Source organism: Lepus europaeus, chromosome 13, assembly GCF_033115175.1.
Source record: "Lepus europaeus isolate LE1 chromosome 13, mLepTim1.pri, whole genome shotgun sequence".
Taxonomy (NCBI): Eukaryota; Metazoa; Chordata; class Mammalia; order Lagomorpha; family Leporidae; genus Lepus; species Lepus europaeus.
Window position 1 is genome coordinate 29,249,670 of NC_084839.1, and position 18,106 is coordinate 29,267,775.

Below are 18,106 nucleotides of genomic sequence, written 5' to 3' on the forward strand. Positions count from 1 at the left end.
TATTGCCACTAAGTATGGAGCTCACACAATGCTTGAGGCAGATGCTTTTCCACTCAAGATGGACTTGCATCTCGATAAATCCTTGTAAGTTGAAAATATGAATTGAAAATGCCCTTAAAACCTCTAACACATGGGACATCCCAGTGTTAGCAACACAGTGCACTGCAGAGTATCTGTGGTTTGCCCTCTCGGGTTGGCAGAGGTAACGGGGAGCTGCCACTGGCTGTCGCTGTCCAGCACGGTGAGAGAGAGTGTCGTGTCCCACGCATCCCTAGCCTGAAGACCAAAATTCAAATAATGGCTTCAACTGAATGTGTATTGCCTTCACACCATTTGTAAAGTCAAACGTTTGTTAAGTTACACCATCAAAACTTGGGGACTGCCTATAAATGAAGGCTACTGTCACCATTCCTAGGATACCTAATACTGTGTCATCCAAATCGAGTGCTTGACAGTGAAGGAGGCGTAAAAATAACTGGACATGACTTTCTGAGCTGTGCATTCATTGATCACCAAATTAATTTATCTTTTAAATGCTGAATAACATTTTTCTTTCTTTTTAAAAAATATTTATTCGAAACACAGGTTATAAAGAGAGAAGGAGAGACAGAGGGAGAGGTCTTCTATCTGCTGGCTCGCTCCTCAAATGGTGTAACAGCTAGGGCAGGGCCAGAGTGTAGCCAGGAGACAGGAGCTTCTTCCAGGTTTCCCACATGAGTGCAGGGGCCAAAGCACTTGGGCCCTCTTCTGCCACTTTCCCAGGCACATTAGCAGGGAGCTGGATCAGAAGTGGAGCAGCCAGGGCATGAGTCAGCACCCTTATGGAATACCGGCTTTGCAGGTGACTGCTTAACCTAATATACCACAACACCCTCCCCACCAAATTGATTTCATATATGGATGGCTTTATAAAATGGTTTTATACAGAAGTTATTTTCAAAGACAAAACTGTTTTTGAAGAAATAACATCTGAGTTCATTAAAGCAAAATTTAATATTCCTTATGTTTATCTAAATGTTAAAAATAAACAGAACAATTATTATTTGTACTTATTAGTACATAAACTTCAGTTTGTTTTCCTATCTTGTCATGTTATTTTTCTACAGGATGTATTTTTCAGTAGGTTTTCTGTGCTTAACTTTTCCCATAGAATTATCTGCATGTAGGGATTAATTAATTTGCAATTGCTGGGTCTTTGATTCTGCTCTGTTGACCATGGCTTATTCCACTGAGAACATGTCCCTTCCCAGGGCGGGGAGGGACCATGCGGGCTGAAATGAACTCTGCGGAATAAAGGCTGCTCTCAATGCTGCTTCTAAAAACATATTGACACGTGTAAATAATCCATCCCACATATTTTCTCAGTTCATTTTGACCTCTCTTCAGAGTGCTCTTCTGTGACAAGTATTTCTGTGATACAACTTGTCCAAGAAGTTTCTCTATTTAGGATTCTTTTGAATGGTTCACCACATTTAGATGACTCAAAAAGTATAAGCCTTCTCAATTACATCCTATCCTGGGACAGAATCTAAATTTATCCCAATAAAAATAGGCGCTGCATGAAAATATTCTCCCAGGTTGACACAGTCCAGGGCACAGGTGGAGGATTTCGGACTTCAGTCTTTGTCCCCTTCCGCTGCCTTGCACTTGCAGAGTACATTTCAAGGTCTTCCCTTCTGCGAAGCAGGTTTCAGTAGCTTACAACTTGGGCACACTGCTGAGAAGGCCCCCTGCTCGGCTTGACCTTCTACCGCTGCCACCTTGAAATTCTTAATTTTTTGACCAGGAATCCTGTGTTCTCGTTTTATACTGGGTCCCACAAATGATGTGGCTGACTGTTACGTTGGTAGCGATTCTATAAAAGCTTCAAGCTCAAAAATTGAAGTTTGGGGCCAGCACTGACATGTAGTTTGTTAAGCCTCCACCTGCAGTGCCGGCATCCCATGTGGACACTGGTTCAAGTCCTGGCTGCTCCACTTCTGATCCAGCTCTCTTTTTTTAATTTTTATTATTTTTTAAAAAATTTTTGACAGGCAGAGTGGACAGTGAGAGAGAGAGAGAGAGAAAATCTTCCTTTACCGTTGGTTCACCCTCCAATGGCTGCCGCGGCCGGTGCACTGTGCTAATCCAAAGCCAGGAGCCAGGTGCTTATCCTGGTCTCCCATGGGGTGCAGGGCCCAAGCACTTGGGCCATCCTCCGCTGCACTCCCGGGCCACAGCAGAGAGCTGGACAGAATCCGGCGCCCCGACCGGGACTAGAACCTGGGGTGCCGGCGCTGCAAGGCGGAGGATTAGCCTATTGAGCCGAGACGCTGGCGCCAGCTCTCTTCTTAGGGCTTGGGAAAGCAGCAGAAGATAGCCCAAGTGCTTGGGCCCCTGTACCCACAAGGAAGATCTGGAAGAAGCTCCGGGTTCTTGGCTTTGGCTTGGCTCAGCCTGGCAGATGGAAGATTGTGTTTGTGTCTGTCTGTCTCTTCTTGTCTCTCTAAGTTTGCCTTTCAAATAAATAAAAAATATTTTAAAAAAATGAAATTTTTAGTAAACCCCATTCACTCAACACTTTGGTTCAAGACTTCCAAATGGGGGCTGGCACTGAGGTGCAGTGGGGTTAAACCATAACACTGGAATCCCGTATTGAGCTCTGAGTCAAATCCTGGGTGTCCCAGTTTCCATCCAGTTCCCTTATAATGAGCCTGGGAAAGCAGCAGATGATGGTCCAAGTGTTTGGGCCCCTGCTACCCACACGGGAGACCCAGATGGAATTGCAGCCTCCTGGCTTTGGCCTAGTGCCCCCCTACCACCACTCCCCGCCATCATTTGGGGAGTGAACCAGCAGATGGAAGATCTTTCTCCATATTTCTGTCTCTCTCTGCCTTTCAAATGAAAAAATAATCCTTCAAAACATCCAACTGGTTTTGAAAAAAATGCGGAAATTCAGAGTTATGTAGGACAATTGGGTACTTCTAGCAAAGTAGTTTATCATGCAGGCTTTTATGGGTTGAACAGGATCTAGCTCCCCAAACCCAGGGAGACATTTAAACCTGAAATCTGACACTAAGGGCTGGTGGACTATGGCTGGGACTTGATATCATGAGGATGTCTGAGAGGGGGCCTGGAGGGAGGTCTTTAGGTGGCAGGGGGCTGTCCTCAGAAGTCGGCTCTCACGAGAGGCTGGCTTGTTTATGCAGAGCGTGCTTCCTGTGTCTCTCTCTGCTTCCGGCATCACCAGCCTCTCCTGGATGCCAGTGTCGTGGGCCCAGCCAATGCTGACCTGACAACCTCCAATCTGGGAGCCAGTTCCTTCTCCTCCCGAGAGGCTCCTCTCCTCCCGAGAAGCTCCGCTCGGGTATGTTGGTTGAAGCAGCAACAGCTGACTGATGCAAAGGCTCGAGGCTTTCTGAGTCAGTTGGCGGGCGGCAAGGCAAAGTTTGTAGTGTGTGTACATGCATGTGTGTGAGCGTGTGTGTGTGTGTACAATTTGATAACCCGGCGCCCATTGCTGTTGGTAGGCCACCACAACTCATTTGCATAAAAGCTCTAATTATGTCCGTTCCATTGCAGTCTGAGCATATTTCTGCTCCATGGTTCTTTTTTTTTTTTTTTTTTTTTTTTTTGACAGGCAGAGTGAATAGTGAGAGAGAGAAACAGAGAAAGGTCTTCCTTTTTGCCGTTGGTTCACCCTCCAATGGCCGCTGTGGCTGGCGCATCTCGCTGATCCGAAGCCAGGAACCAGGTGTTTCTCCATGCCAGTGCAGGGCCCAAGCACTTGGGCCATCCTCCACTGCCCTCCCGGGCCACAGCAGAGAGCTGGCCTGGAAGAGGGGCAAACGGGATAGAATCCGGCGCCCCAACCGGGACTAGAACCCCGTGTGCTGGTGCTGCAAGGTGGAGGATTAGCCTGTTAAGCCACGGCATCGGCCCACGGTTCTTAATTTAGTAAGAATATTGTTCTCACCAGGATGCTGGCCAGGGAAATTTACTTCCTCAAAAATAAAGTTTCTTCTTAGTGATGAAGTGTCAGATCTGGATTTTTAGTAACAATTTGAAAGATGTCAGGTTTTTCAGCTTCAACAAAATGGACTTCATGAAGACCTAACTGTATGCCATGAATTTGTTCTTTCAAAAAATAAGCCATTGGTGGAATCTACTGACCTCTCACTGGAAGCGTCTGGTGGTCCTGATGTAAAATTGATGTCACTCCTGTTAGATTGGCTTTAAGAGATAACCAGTGTTGATAAGAGTTTGGAGAAAAGGCAACCCTGATACGTTGTTGGTTGTAATTAAAATTAGCATAACTATTATGGAAAATGATATGGACATTCCTCAAAATATTTTAAAAAATGGAATGACCTGTTACCCAGCAATCCTCCTGTTGGGTAAATATTCTAAGGAGATAAAATGAGCATCTCATAGAGATTTCTATACTTCCATGCTCTTGCGGCATTATTGACAATAGTCAAGGCACAGAACCAACCTAAATGTCTATCCAAGCATGAATAGATAAAGCAATTGTCACGTGGGTGCACCATGGGATATTATTCAGCTTGAAAAAAGAAATGGCTTGCCTTTTGTAACAACAGGTATGAGACTGGAGGACGTAGTGCTATGGAAAATACTCCGTGATCTCCCTTACAAGTGAAATAAAAAAAAAAATTGAACACTTAGAGTGGAAGATGTGGAGTGGGGTAGAAATGTTGCAGAATGAGAAGACATAGGTAGAGGGTGCAAGGTTGTGGTTACGGCAGCAAGGTTTGGCACAGTGGTTAAGCCACCACTTGGGATGCCCACACTGCATATCAGGGTTTCTGGGTTTGAGTCTCAGCTCCACTCCCAATTCCAGCCACTGCTAACATACACCCTATAGCTTGAGTACCTGAGTCTCTGCCACCAATGTGGAGACCTGGATTGAATTGCTGACTCCTGGTTTTGCCTACAACAGATATACTGTTGGCATTAACAGAGTGAACTTGTAGGTGAGAGGTCTCTGTCTTCATCTCTGTCTCTGGCTCTTTGTCTTTCAAATTTAAATTTGCAAATTTCAAATTTAAAGTTGCAGTTATGTGGCATGAATAAACCTGGAGATCTGAAGTACAGCTATAGACACAATTATTAATGATATAGTAGCATACACTGGAAATTTTCTAAGAGTAGATTTTAAGTGCTCTTACCGCACACTAAAGTGTAACTATGTGGGTTGATGAATAAATTAATTGGCTTACTATAATGATCATTTCACTGTGTATATGCCAGGATGCCAGGATGGCATTCTAGGCTCCTGGCTTCAGCCTGGCCCAGACCTGGCTGTTGCATACATTTGGGGAATGAACCAGTGGATGGAAGATCTCTCTGTCTCTCCCTCTCTCTTTGGCACTCCACCTTCCAAATAATTAAGCTTCCTAGAATGATATGAAAACACCTAATACAGCTGTTTGTGTTGAATCATCACCTTGGTCATGCTCTACCTAAAGTAACTACAGGTGGAAGGTCCCTAATTTCAAAAATCTGAAATCCTTAATTTTCCAAAATCTGAAATGCGTTGAGTGATAGCATGACATCACTTGTATCAGTGATGCAAGTTAAAATGCAGGCTCTGTGTTTAAGATATATATGAAACATAAATGAATTTTGCATCTAGGCTTGTGTCCCATTCCCAAGAAGCCTTGTTATGTGTATATAAGTATTTCAAAAACTGAAAAATAAAATCTGAACTACTTCCAGCCCCTAGCCTTTCAGATAAGGCTACTCATCCTGTTCTAACTTTTGAAGTAAGTTCTCTGTTCCTTCAGCAAATTAATGGATTCTGGTTTCCAGGTGGCCAGTGATATCCTTAACCTCATTCCCATAGTAGATGCTAGATGTCAACAAATATTTTGTGAAAATTACACATTCACCTACAACTTTAATATTTTAATATTTTTTTAAAAAGATCTTGTGACCTTTTCAAGCTGACTGCTGCCAAAAAGCTTTATTGCAAAAGAAAAACATGTTACCAAATAATGCAATAAATCATGGTTGGCCGTAAAGTATAAAATCAGTGCCAAAACCACTATATATGAGCCACTATTCAAACCACAGTCTGTATTCTCTCTACCATGCTGCTCGGGCCCGTTTCCTGCATATATTTCATTTAACCTAACCTCTGTGTTCCCACATTTCCCACTGACCTTCTGATGTGTGGCCAGGCAGCTTCATGGGCCTCCCAGTCCACAGCAGACTAGTGAGAGGCAGTGGGAAACAGGCCGAATAGATCTCCTACCTCTACCACCGAGAGCCCGGAACCGCGTGATTGGGCACGCTGCATTATCAGGCCGCCGGCTGAGGACACATGTGCTGTGCCTTCTCAGGGAACAGCTAGGAGAAGAGAAGGGAACTGTGGTCATCCTTCAGATGTTCGAAAGGAGTTAAGGTGCGAACTCAGTTCCTGCAGTGTGTCCCGTCACCATGGCGTGAGACTGCTGGAGGCTGAGAACGGTGGAGGTTTACGATGGGGAGAGGTCTCCGAAACACATCCCAGCTTGGAACCACTGTAATTATTCACCTATTAAAAGATTTATCTATTTATTAAAAGACAGGGCTGGCGCTGCAGCTCACTAGGCTAATCCTCCACCTGCGGCACCAGTACCCCAGGTTCTAGTCCTGGTTGCTCCTCTTCCAGTCCAGCTCTCTGTTGTGGCCTGGGAAGGCAGTGGAGGATGGCCCACGTCCTTGGGCCCTGCACCTGCATGGGAGACCAGGAGGAGGCACCTGGCTCCTGGCTTCTGATTGGTGCAGCGTGCTGGTCGTAGTGGCCATTTGGGGGGTGAACCAATGGAAGGAAGACCTTTCTCTCTGTCTCTCTCTCTCTGTCTAACTCTGCCTGTCAAAAAAAAAAAGAGAGAGAGAGAGAGAGATCCTTCCTTCATTTGGTTCATTCTCCAAATGACTGCAATGGCCATGTCTATGCAGGCTGGAGCCAGAAGCCAGGAAATCCATCCAGTTCTCCCACTTGGGTCGCAGGAACTCAAGTACTTGAACCATCTGTTGTCTCCTATGCACATGAGCAGTGAGCTAGATCCGATTTGGAGCAGGCAGGACTTGAACCGGCACTCCAAAATGGGATGCTGACATCCCAAACAGCAGCTTAACCTGCTGCATCACAATGCCTGCCCCTACAATAACTCTTTAAAATGAAGGATCATGTATGTTAATGGCCTAGGACTGTCCTGGGAAAACCTGGATGCAGAATCACCCAAGTTGTGCTAACTTCCCAAACACTGCACTAATTTTACAAAAACCTCTTTGTGACAAAAAATGACTTCATTTAAACCAAAAGGGAAGAGTGAAGCTGAAAGATAAATGGCGACTTAACAGGCTCACTCAGGTATCAAAACCTCTCTCTCCTGGAAGCTAAATCCCCAGGACACTTGCTGATCATTTTCTTACTGGTCTGGGGCCATTTGAAGCAGGCAGAATTCTTGGAGGAGGGGGCGCTGAGTAATTTATCTTTCTCTTGCTACACGAGTAAAGCCTACAGCACTGAAATCCCCTTCTGATTGTGCCCCCTAGGGAAGCTTCAGGGGACCGCAGCTTTTGTGTGTGGCGGGTGGGGTAGAGGCTGGGGGAGCAGTGGCGTTAGAAGTCCCAAGTTGTGGCCGGCACAGCGGCTCAATAGGCTAATCCTCCGCCTTGTGGCGCCGGCACACCGGGTTCTAGTCCCGGTCGGGGCGCCGGATTCTGTCCCGGTTACCCCTCTTCCAGGCCAGCTCTCTGCTGTGGCCAGGGAGTGCAGTGGAGGATGGCCCAAGTGCTTGGGCCCTGCACCCCATGGGAGACCAGGAGAAGCACCTGGCTCCTGCCATCGGATCAGCGCGGTGCACGAGCGGCCATTGGAGGGTGAACCAACGGTAAAAGGAAGACCTTTCTCTCTGTCTCTACTTTTCTCTCTGTCCACTGTGCCTGTCAAAAAGAAAGAAGTCCCAAGCTGTGTTGGCGACCAGCTGAACACAAGTTGTCTGAGTGCTCCGTCACCTGTAAAACGGCCCTCACAGCACGGGCTGCCAGCGCATCTGGGCCAGAACAGCTGGGAGCAATTTTTAGCTGGAAAAATAACTTATGTGGAAAAGGAGCATAAACTTTGATCATATGCTGGCCGAGTGTAAACTAAGGCCGAGTCAGAGAGAGCGCCTAATGGTTTGTTTTTCTGTTTGGTTGTAGCCCGAGACTCCTGGGGCACCTTAGGCACACAGTTCCCAGGAGACAGGGCCCTGTAAGAGAATGGACGGGATCACCTTATTAGCTTTCCCTTACTAGCGGATTTTGGGAAACAGATGCTAAATGTTTAATAAAATCCATATACCACCTTGTTAGCGCTTTGCCACAGTAACCTGATCCATGCAATGTGCCAATAGAAAAAAGCATTTCCAAGAAACAAGCATGTCTCAGCACACAGACAGTTGGATTTCTTGGTCTCCTATCGTGCCCTGTGGACGTGGGTGACCAGATAGATGAGTGTGACTGGAGCTGTCCAGATAAGAGAGCAGTGGCGAGGGCCCTGTCCAGAAGTAGACTAAAGCCATTTTAAGTTTGGAATCACTTAGAGTTTTAATCATCAGACATCCTGCGCTTCTCTTGGTAGAGAAAGCAAAAGGCATGCGTGGGCCTCCGTCCACACAGCACTTGAGAAATAGAACTGCATCGGCTGCTTGTGAGCTTCGTCAGCTCTTAAAGGCCTTTGTGTGTACCCAAAAGCCACAAGAAAAGGTTAGGTTTTAAATTTTTTAATTTCACCTACCATTCGATTATTCCTTAAATGTTTTATGATTTTCAACTCAAAAATGGCCTTATTGTGGTTAAATACACATAACATAGGATTTTCCATGTTAGCCATTTTTCAGTGTGCATTGCAATGGCATTAAGTGCATGGACATTGTTCTGTCATCCTCACCACTGTCTGTTTCCACAGCTTGATTTCCAGTTGTTTAAGCTCCTCTGAGATCCAGTACTTAAGAATAAAGAGGGGAGAGATGTTGTTTCGCTGCGGTGGAGAAGCAGCTGTTGGTTTGCTTTCTTCCTGCCTGGGGATACGGAGTCTTACCCAGACTCTGGCCAGGTCCGTCTGTCTGTCCCCATACTGTGCTCTAGCCCTTTTCTGAACTTTGCTTTTATTCTGGGATGGTTGTTAATCAGGGGAAAGCTGCAAAAATCTATAAATGCTCTAAAAAGAAATTTCAATGAGGCTGTATGGCTGGCATGGGAGCCATGGGAGACTTTATGATGCCCGTATTTGGAAGAAAATCATTCAGGTGTCACAATGAGTAGACGTGGCTGTGTGGGTTAATTAAGTGGGGGAGCAGATTGGAGTCAGTTCTGAAGCTGCTGCACTTTGGATTGTATATGGGGATTATTTAACGTGCATACATGAAGATCCTTGCAAAATGGAAATTCAGAATGAGTGTGCCCTAAGTTGGGGACAAAACGTGGACCTGAGCACCTTTAGAATTTCGGTCTCTCAAGTGTGTGATGATCAGAGTAGGCACGCCGGTGCTCATGCAGCTTTTCTCTGGCCTCAGTGCCCCTCGCGGATGTCCCACCAAGTGTTCTCTCCAGCCATAACCCACCTCCAGAGAGCGGCAAAACCTTCTTGTCCCCTTCGAACGTTCAAGGTCTGTTCTTGGCCTCCATTCTGTTTTGAAATCATGGCTGAAAGTTTAATTGTAAATGTCTCTGAAAGAGGAAAATGGAAATGAGACTCTCGTTTGTACTTGTGAGTCACGTAGAGATATCCATCATGATAATTATATGTGCTGCCAATACAGGAAAATGGGAGCATTTGTGAAGTCACTATGGGATAATGCGTGTTGATTTCATTCTTCTCTGTGCTTTCTGGGGAAGGGGGGACTCGACGGATTTCCTAACTACCTAGTAGTCTTATCTGCGTGTCCTTTGAAAAAGACTTAATTGTGGCTTCCAGCCCACAGGACGATCTCATAACTTTTCTGCAGGGGCTCTGTGGCTTACACTGAAAGGACATTTTCAACAAGTACTGAAGACTGGGCCTGTGTTGGCTGGTTTGGAGACTGTAGTGAGTGAATTCAGCAAATAGATTGTTCTTATTGTTTAGAGCTTTGTGGCTTTGAACAAAATAATGAATAACCCTTAGTAATTAACATGCCTTGTTTGTTTTTAGTGCTTTTGGATGTAATCAAGGATGGGCCTGGAAAGGAGAAGCAGTGCTCTGGAGGCCCCAAGAAACCCTTGGCACTCACCAAAGCAGCCGGTGATGAATAGCACAGTGGGGGTATATGGCTAAGTGGGTCCCATTTGTGTGATTCAATAACTCGAGGAAACATGCTTTAGTTCAAAGCATTGTTTCTCTTCAAGTGTCTCCAGTCAGCACCACATAGCTTTACTAAATGCTTTGGGTAATGCTAGCGCCATTTCAATGTTCCAAGTGTCTTTGAGTCGTTGTCTAAGGGGATAAAGCTGGGGAGAAGGAGAGGGCAGACAGAGGGCACTTGACCACAAAGACTGAGGATTTCATTGGTTTGTGGGAGAATTTCTTGGCTAGTGCCTCTGGGAAATAGGGTGTTTTATAGCAAAGATTCCCAGGCATACATGCTCTTAATAATAAAGAGGCGTTCGGGACATCGTATCAGTGAGGAGGCTTCTAGCTGCAGATCCAACTCAGGGTGGCTTGAGACATGAGATTCATGATCTAATATAACAAATCCTTGAGAAGGCTCGCTCTGCCCAAGGCACACCTGCGTGCTGGCTCCTCTTCTCTGTGGCTTTCTGGATTGGTCCTCGTCTCTCTGTTGGCTTTGTCCTGTAGCAGCGCTAAGCATCACATCCATCCACAACGATGTCCTAAAGTGGTCCCGTTTTTCTTGACTCTTCTCAAAGAGAAGGTGCTGGAGCCAGCTGCCCCAGGACAGCTGAGACTGTAGACTGTGAGGTGCTCAGAGAGAGGAAGCAGTGCGCCACTGTGATGGATCGGGAGGACACACCCCTCTTCGGTCATTTTTTTTTTTTTTTCTGGCTTCTGGGATAAAATAATCAACAAATCAAGTGACAACAATGCTCCATAGGTTCCTTCTGACATAACTCCTTAAGGAAAGGCACTGTTAAGTCATCTTAAATAAAATAGGCGACTCTAGGTAGAGATGCACACTTTCCGTGTGGACACAAAAGCATTGCCTTAGATTTGTTAGTGTGAGGGTCATGAGAGCAGAGATTTTTTGTCTTGGTCACTTTGGACCTGCAATGCCTGGAGTCCAACAAATGCTACCTAGTATGTTCTCAATACTCAAGGACATCCTCAGTAAGAAGAATGAGTATGGTAGAGGCAGTTTAACTTAATGGTTAAGAGAGACCTGGGGACACATTTCATATGTATAAGGAGGGGAGCGCCTTGAGTTCCAAGGCCAACTCTGTGGTCTCCTAGCTGTGGAGTCCTCTCTCTATCTCACTTTCCTCTCCTGTCATGGGAACCTGCTTGCATCAGGAAGGGGCTGGCGCTGTGGTGCAGCGGGTTTACGCCCTGGCCTGAAGCACTAGCATCCCATATGTGCACCGGTTCTAGTCCTGGCTGCTCCTCTTGCAATCCAGCTTTCTGCTATGGCCTGGGAAATCAGTAGAAGATGGCCCAAGTCCTTGGGCCCCTGCACTGACATGGGAGACCAGGAAGAAGCTCCTGGCTCCTGGCTTCAGATGGGCGCAGTTCTGGCCATTGTGGCCATCTGGGGAGTGAACCAACAGGTGGAAGACCTCTCTCTCTCTCTCTGACTCTCCCTGTAACTCTGTCTTTCAAATAAATAAAATAAATCTTTTAAAAAAATACATGTGAAGTGATGGGCCCACGGTAAGTTACCAGGAAGTGCAATTTGCTCTCATGGCTACCACTTATCAAATCCTCAAATTCTGTAAGCCTTGTTTTCCTTTTGGAAAATGAGAATGGTAATAGGTATCCCATTTGGGGAGTTAAATGAGACAGTGTTCCCTCCTCACAATGTCATGCATGGGCCTAAGAGCTTGATCAAAGTTCTCCATGATTTCAGATCTATTCACACTGCTTTCTATTTTGCAAAGTTATTTTACTCCTATAATACATTTGATCCCCCACAGCAACCTAGTGAGAGAACAAGTCAAGTACTCTGCCCCTTTTGTAGATGGGGAAGCTAAGGCACAGAACAACTAAGTATATCTGTTGGGATTCACTCCGTAGGCAAATGGTAGAGCCAGAAGCCAATGCACCAGTTGGTTGATGCTTTGCAATACAGATCTGCCATAGTTAATTGTAATTTTTTCTTCCTCATTTTAAATATTTCAGCAAACACTTTTCATGAGTGGACAGTGACTTTATTGAGCAAATATACAAAATTGGCTTAAGAAGTTTTATAAAGGCTGAAGAGAAGTGTTTCTAAGTGGGATAATTTAGGGGAAAAGAGGGAAGAAATGGCCAGGACAAGAAATGACATTTTAGAAGCAGTGCTCTTAAGAGCAGAGGGTTAGTGTGGGCCGTGTGATGCTAGATCAGGGATAGAGACACCAGCAGGAACTTGTATTTGGCTTGTAGCTACAGATGGTTGCATATGGAAGTGTTTGCAGGTCTGTCTAGCTGCATGAGGTAGTACCTCACCCATTTCCCTGGTGTCAGCTGACAAGGCCTAGAAGCCGCAACACCCCAGTAGCAACAAGCACACCCGAGCCAGGTCTTGCCTCCTGACACCATTCTCCAATGAAAGGAGCTAGAAGTCCTTACAGAAAGGGCTGGGCTAACCATCTAGTGCTAGCAAGTAGGAAAGTACTTCAAAAAGGGAAGATAGTAGACACATGGAGGCACAGCAAAGGGGTACAGGAGCCAAGTGAAAAGGCTTCTAAGGGCCAAACTTGAAACAATTTGAGCAAGAAAATAAGTAATGTAGTATTGGACTGTTGTCTGAGATAAAACAGAAACACCAGTCCATGCCAATAGAAACAATTGACTGACTCAATAAATAAATAGGGGGAAGAGATGACTGTCCCTGTGGGAGAATCCCAGATAGTGTGCAAAGGGAGAGGAGAGGGCGTGTAAATCCTACCCCTTAAGTGTGGGCTGTGTAGCGTGTCCTGCTTCCAGGGTCTGAGATGGGAAGAGGGAGTGAAAGTCGCTTTACAGTGGAGGAGCCGGGTGAGCCGCATGGACCTCAGCAGGAGGTTGTGGGTTGTGGGTTGTGCACCCATGTGTGATGCCCTGAGAAAGAAGCTGCATGGCCTTCCTTCTCCAAACCCATGCGCCAGTCTAACCACGAAAAAGACCAAACTCGCAGGATATTCTGTAAAATGCCTGACCGTAACACTGACCTCCTTAAAATGGTCAAGGTCACTAAAACCAAGGAGAGTCTGAGAAACTCATAGCCAAGAAGAGCCCTAGGAGACGTGACAACCAACTGTGACGTATCCTGGAGGAGGCCTTGGGACAGAAAAGAGACTTTAGCTGTAAACTAAGGAAGTCTGAATAAACTGTGGACCTTGTATCTCTTTTATCAAAAGATGGCAACACATATACCAGCAAGACTGGGGTCATGAGAAAGCTGGAGTAGATATATTGATATTAGACAAAGTAGAGGTCAGGACAAGGAATATTATGACTAAAGAGAAACATTTCATCATCAGACTGGAGTCAGTTTATCAAGAGGCTATACTAATCCTGAATGTGTGTATCCCTCATCATAGAGCTCTGAAATGCACACAACAAAAACTGAAAGAAAAATAAAAAGGTTTAATTGAGAATTTCAGTCTTCCCTCCCAAGTGATAGAACAAAGTAGAAGACTCCATAGGAAAGCAGATGATAAGTGGAAATAGAAAAGACTTGAACAAATTCCTCTCCAAAACAGCAGAACAAAATGCATGTCTTTTTCATCTCGTCTCCAAAGATCCACGCTTTAATTTCAGCGCCTAGTCTCTTGTGTACATTAGACGTGATTTCTCAGAGGCTGGGTTTATGAATCATCTTGCTTTATTTTCTGTTTGTTCCATGTGCTCTTTGTTTCTTTGTTCCTTCTTTCCTGCCTTCTCTTAGATGGATTATTATTTTCATATCCCTTTTATCTCCTCTACTGGTTTTTAGCTATGCTTCTTTGTTTTATTTTTTAATGTAGGCTCTAGTGATTTCAATATGCAACTAATTTATCATTGTCTACAGTGAATAAATATCACAGCACTTCATGGACAGAGTAATAGATTAAAACTATAATTCCATTTACCCCTCCATCTCTTTGTGCTATGTTGTTGTGTTTTATTTCTACATATGCTATAAACTCTACAATGCTTGCTATTATTTTTATCTAAACATTCAAACATCTTCTAAAAATTAAAAAAAATTGAAAATAATCTTATTTCCCACTGTTTACCTTTTCTAGTGCATTTTCATTCTTTTCTTTAGATTCAAGATTCCATCCCGAATAATTCCCCTTTAGTTTTACAAGAACCCCTAGAGAGTGTAGTGATGGCAACAAAATGGCCCATTGCTTGTACTTTGAGTGTGCTGGTATGAAATTCTCTCAGCTTGTGTTTCCTTGTGAGTATTTTTATTTATCCCTCACTTTGAGGTGTATTTTCATTGGACATAGAATTTGAGGTTGACATGTCAGTTTTTTCCTGTTAAAACTTTAATGGTGCTGTTCCATTATCTTCTGGGTTCTATTTCTGATGAGAAGTAGACTGTCACCCACATCCTTCCTTCTATCTCCTCCCCTGAAATATAAAATGTATTCTTTCTTCTGACTTATTTTTTCTTTATTTGGTTCTGGGGTCTTCTGAGTTTCTCAGATCTATTGTTTAATATCTTTTACCAATTTTGGAAAATTCTTGAATGCTGTATCTTCAGATATTCCTTTTCCCCAATTTTCTCTCTTCTTGCCTTCTGGTACTCTAATTCCATATATATTAAACTATTTGAGATTATTCCCAAGTTGCTAATATTTTAAATCATTTTACCCCTGCGCTTTGTTTAGAAAATAGCTATTGACCTGCATGTAAACTCTTCAGTCCCTTTTTGCCCCTGTGTTCACTGTTCTTAGGAATTTAGTTCACTTGTCCTTCTCTTCCCTGTTCTGTGGTTTTAAAGAATTGAATGGATAGATGCATGGATGGATAAAAGACAGATAAAAGATAGATGATATTTTCCTGGGCAAGAAAAACAGCCATTCACAATTGTCTACCTTTTAATTTGAAGTGAAACCTGTAGTAGTTATTAAATCATCCAAGGAACTTGCTAAAGATAAATATTCCTGAGAAATATCACCATACATCAGATATTATCTAGGATATTAAAAAATTCCCAGTAAGCCAAGGACAAAAAGATAAGTATCATATGATCTCACTCTTGTGGAGTCTAAAAAATCAGTGATCTCATAGAAGTCACAAATAGAATGGGGGTTGGTGGGCATGATGGTACAATGGGCTAAATGGCTTCTTGGGAAGCCCACATATCACATCAGAGTGCCATTTGAGTACTGGCCACTCTGCTTCCAATCCAGTCCCCTGAAAATGCATGTGGGAAGCAGCTGATGGCTCAAGTACTTGAGAGACCTCGAGGAAGCTCCTGGCTCCTGGCTTTAGCCTGATTCAGTCCTGGCTGTTGCAGCCATTTTGGGGAATGAACAAGCAGATGGAAGATCTTTGTCTCTTTGTCATTTTGCCTTTTAAATAAGTAAATAAATCTTTTTTAAAAAATGTTTTATTTATTTATTTGAGAGGCAGAGTTACAGAGAGAGAGAGGGAGAGACAGAGAGGAAGGTCTTCCATCTGCTGGTTCACTCCCCAAATGGTCAGATCTGGGCCAATCCGAAGCCAGGAGTCAGGAGCTTCTTCTGAGTCTCCCATGTGGGTGCAAGGGCCCAAGCGCTTGAGCCATCTTCTACTGCTTTCCCAGGCCATCAGCAGAGATCTAGATTGGAAGAAGAGCAGCTGGGACTAGAACTCGTGCCCATATGGGATGGTCCCGCAGGTGGAGGCTTAGCCCACTACACCACAGTGCCAGCCCTGCAAACAAATAAATCTTAAAGATACATATCTGTATATGTATCAGAGTTGGCTATCAGAGGCTGGAGAGGAGAAATGGGAAAAGATTGATTGATGGGTACCAGGTTATAGTAAGATGGGGTATGAAGTTCTGGGGTTCTATTAATGGAACTGTTACCAGAGAACTGCAAGGGTCCTTGTCTTCGCGCAAGAAAGAATTGAGATGTGAGACAGAGAGTAAGTGGAAAGCAAATAGCAAGGTTTATTAGGGCAGGGACATCCGTAAGAACGGATGGGCAGGCCGGCGCCGTGGCTCAATAGGCTAATCCTCCGCCTTACGGCGCCGGCACACCAGGTTCTAGTCCCGGTCGGGGCGCCGGATTCTGTCCCGGTTGCCCCTCTTCCAGGCCAGCTCTCTGCTGTGGCCTGGGAAGGCAGTAGAGGATGGCCCAAGTACTTGGGCCCTGCACCCCATGGGAGACCAGGATAAGCAACTGGCTCCTGCCATCGGATCAGCGTGGTGCGCCGGCTGCAGCGGCCATTTGGGGGTGAACCAACGGCAAAAGAAGACCTTTCTCTCTCTCTCTCTCTCTCTCTCTCTCTCTCTCTCTCTCTGTCCACTCTGCCTGTCAAAAAAAAAAAGAACGAATGGATGGGCACCTCTCCAGACAGAACCTGAGAGAGAGCGCCCAGTCGCTCAGACTGGGGGAGAGCGAGGTTGCATGGCCCACCAGGCCAGGTGTGGGCGGCTCAGCATAGAGGCAGAGGGCTGAGAGTGCAGTCTGGTTGAGGCTGGGGCGGGGTAAGGGGATGGGCCTTGCCTCCCCACTCTGCTCCTCCGGGAACAAAGGACTTTTTGGATGTAAATACAAAAAACTCCTTTCTGAGTTTCCCCCTTGAAGTTATCAGACAGGAGGAAGCCCAGGTTAGAGAAGTCTTAGAGGAAGGCTGGTTATCGGTAGAAGGGGCAGGACTTTGAAGTGCAGATACTGGGCTGCAGCTGGCAGGTTATCGGGATGACTTTGAGATGCAGATGCTGGACCTAGATGTCTCCTTAGGCCTTTGTACACACAGAAGCTCATTCCTGACTTCCTACCTAACAGAACTGCTATAGATAATATTAATGTACTGTATTTTTCTCTATTAAAAAAACCCTGCATGCTAGGGTTTGGGTGCTTTCATTATAAAGAAATGCTAAATATTTGAAAATATGTTTACCTTGACTATACATTCCACAGTGTCACAAAACATCATATAGTACCCCATGAAAGTGTACAATTTTTATAGGTATGTTAAATTTTAGAAATAACAATAATAAAGCCAAAAAATCCTTTTGTGGTTCTGATGTTTGAATTCCGGGAACTCTTAGAGAAACACTCAATTATCATTAAAAACAAGTACTTAGCAGCTGAAAAATACAGATCAGCAGGAAGAGCAGGACAAACTATGAGATTGCTTTATTCAACTTGAAAAGCAAAGCAACTCAGGGCTATCATTTCTATCATTTCTAGGTGCCTAGACAAAGGAATTGAAATCAGCATCTTGCAAAGCTCTCTGTACTCCCATATTCATTGCAACGTCTTCAACAATAACCAGGATACGGAGTCATTCTGAGTGTCCATCGATAGATAAATGGATAAAGAAAATGCAATACATACACACAATGGAATACTTTCATCCTCTCAAAAGAAGAAAATCCTGTCATCTGTGACAATATGGATGGACTTGTAGACAGTATGTTAAGTGAAATAAGCCAGACACAGAATGACAAATGCTGCATGATCTCACTTATATGTGGGATCTGAAACAAGCAGAGGGACTAGAGGGTGGGTGGCAGTAGGGTGGGAGCAGAAAGACACTGATCAAAAGGTACAGCGTTTCATTTCGGCAGGATGAAGACATTTGGGAGAGCTAAAGAATACATAGATCTATGGGAAGTACAGTATGGTGACTGTAGTTAATAATGTGTTGTCTACTTCAAAGCTTCTAGGAGATTAGATGTTAACTGTCCTCACTGGCAAAGAATGATCAGTATGTGAGGTGATGGCCGTATTAATTAGCATGATATCATCATTCCACAATGTGTGTATATATACATCAAAACATCATGCTATATACCATAAA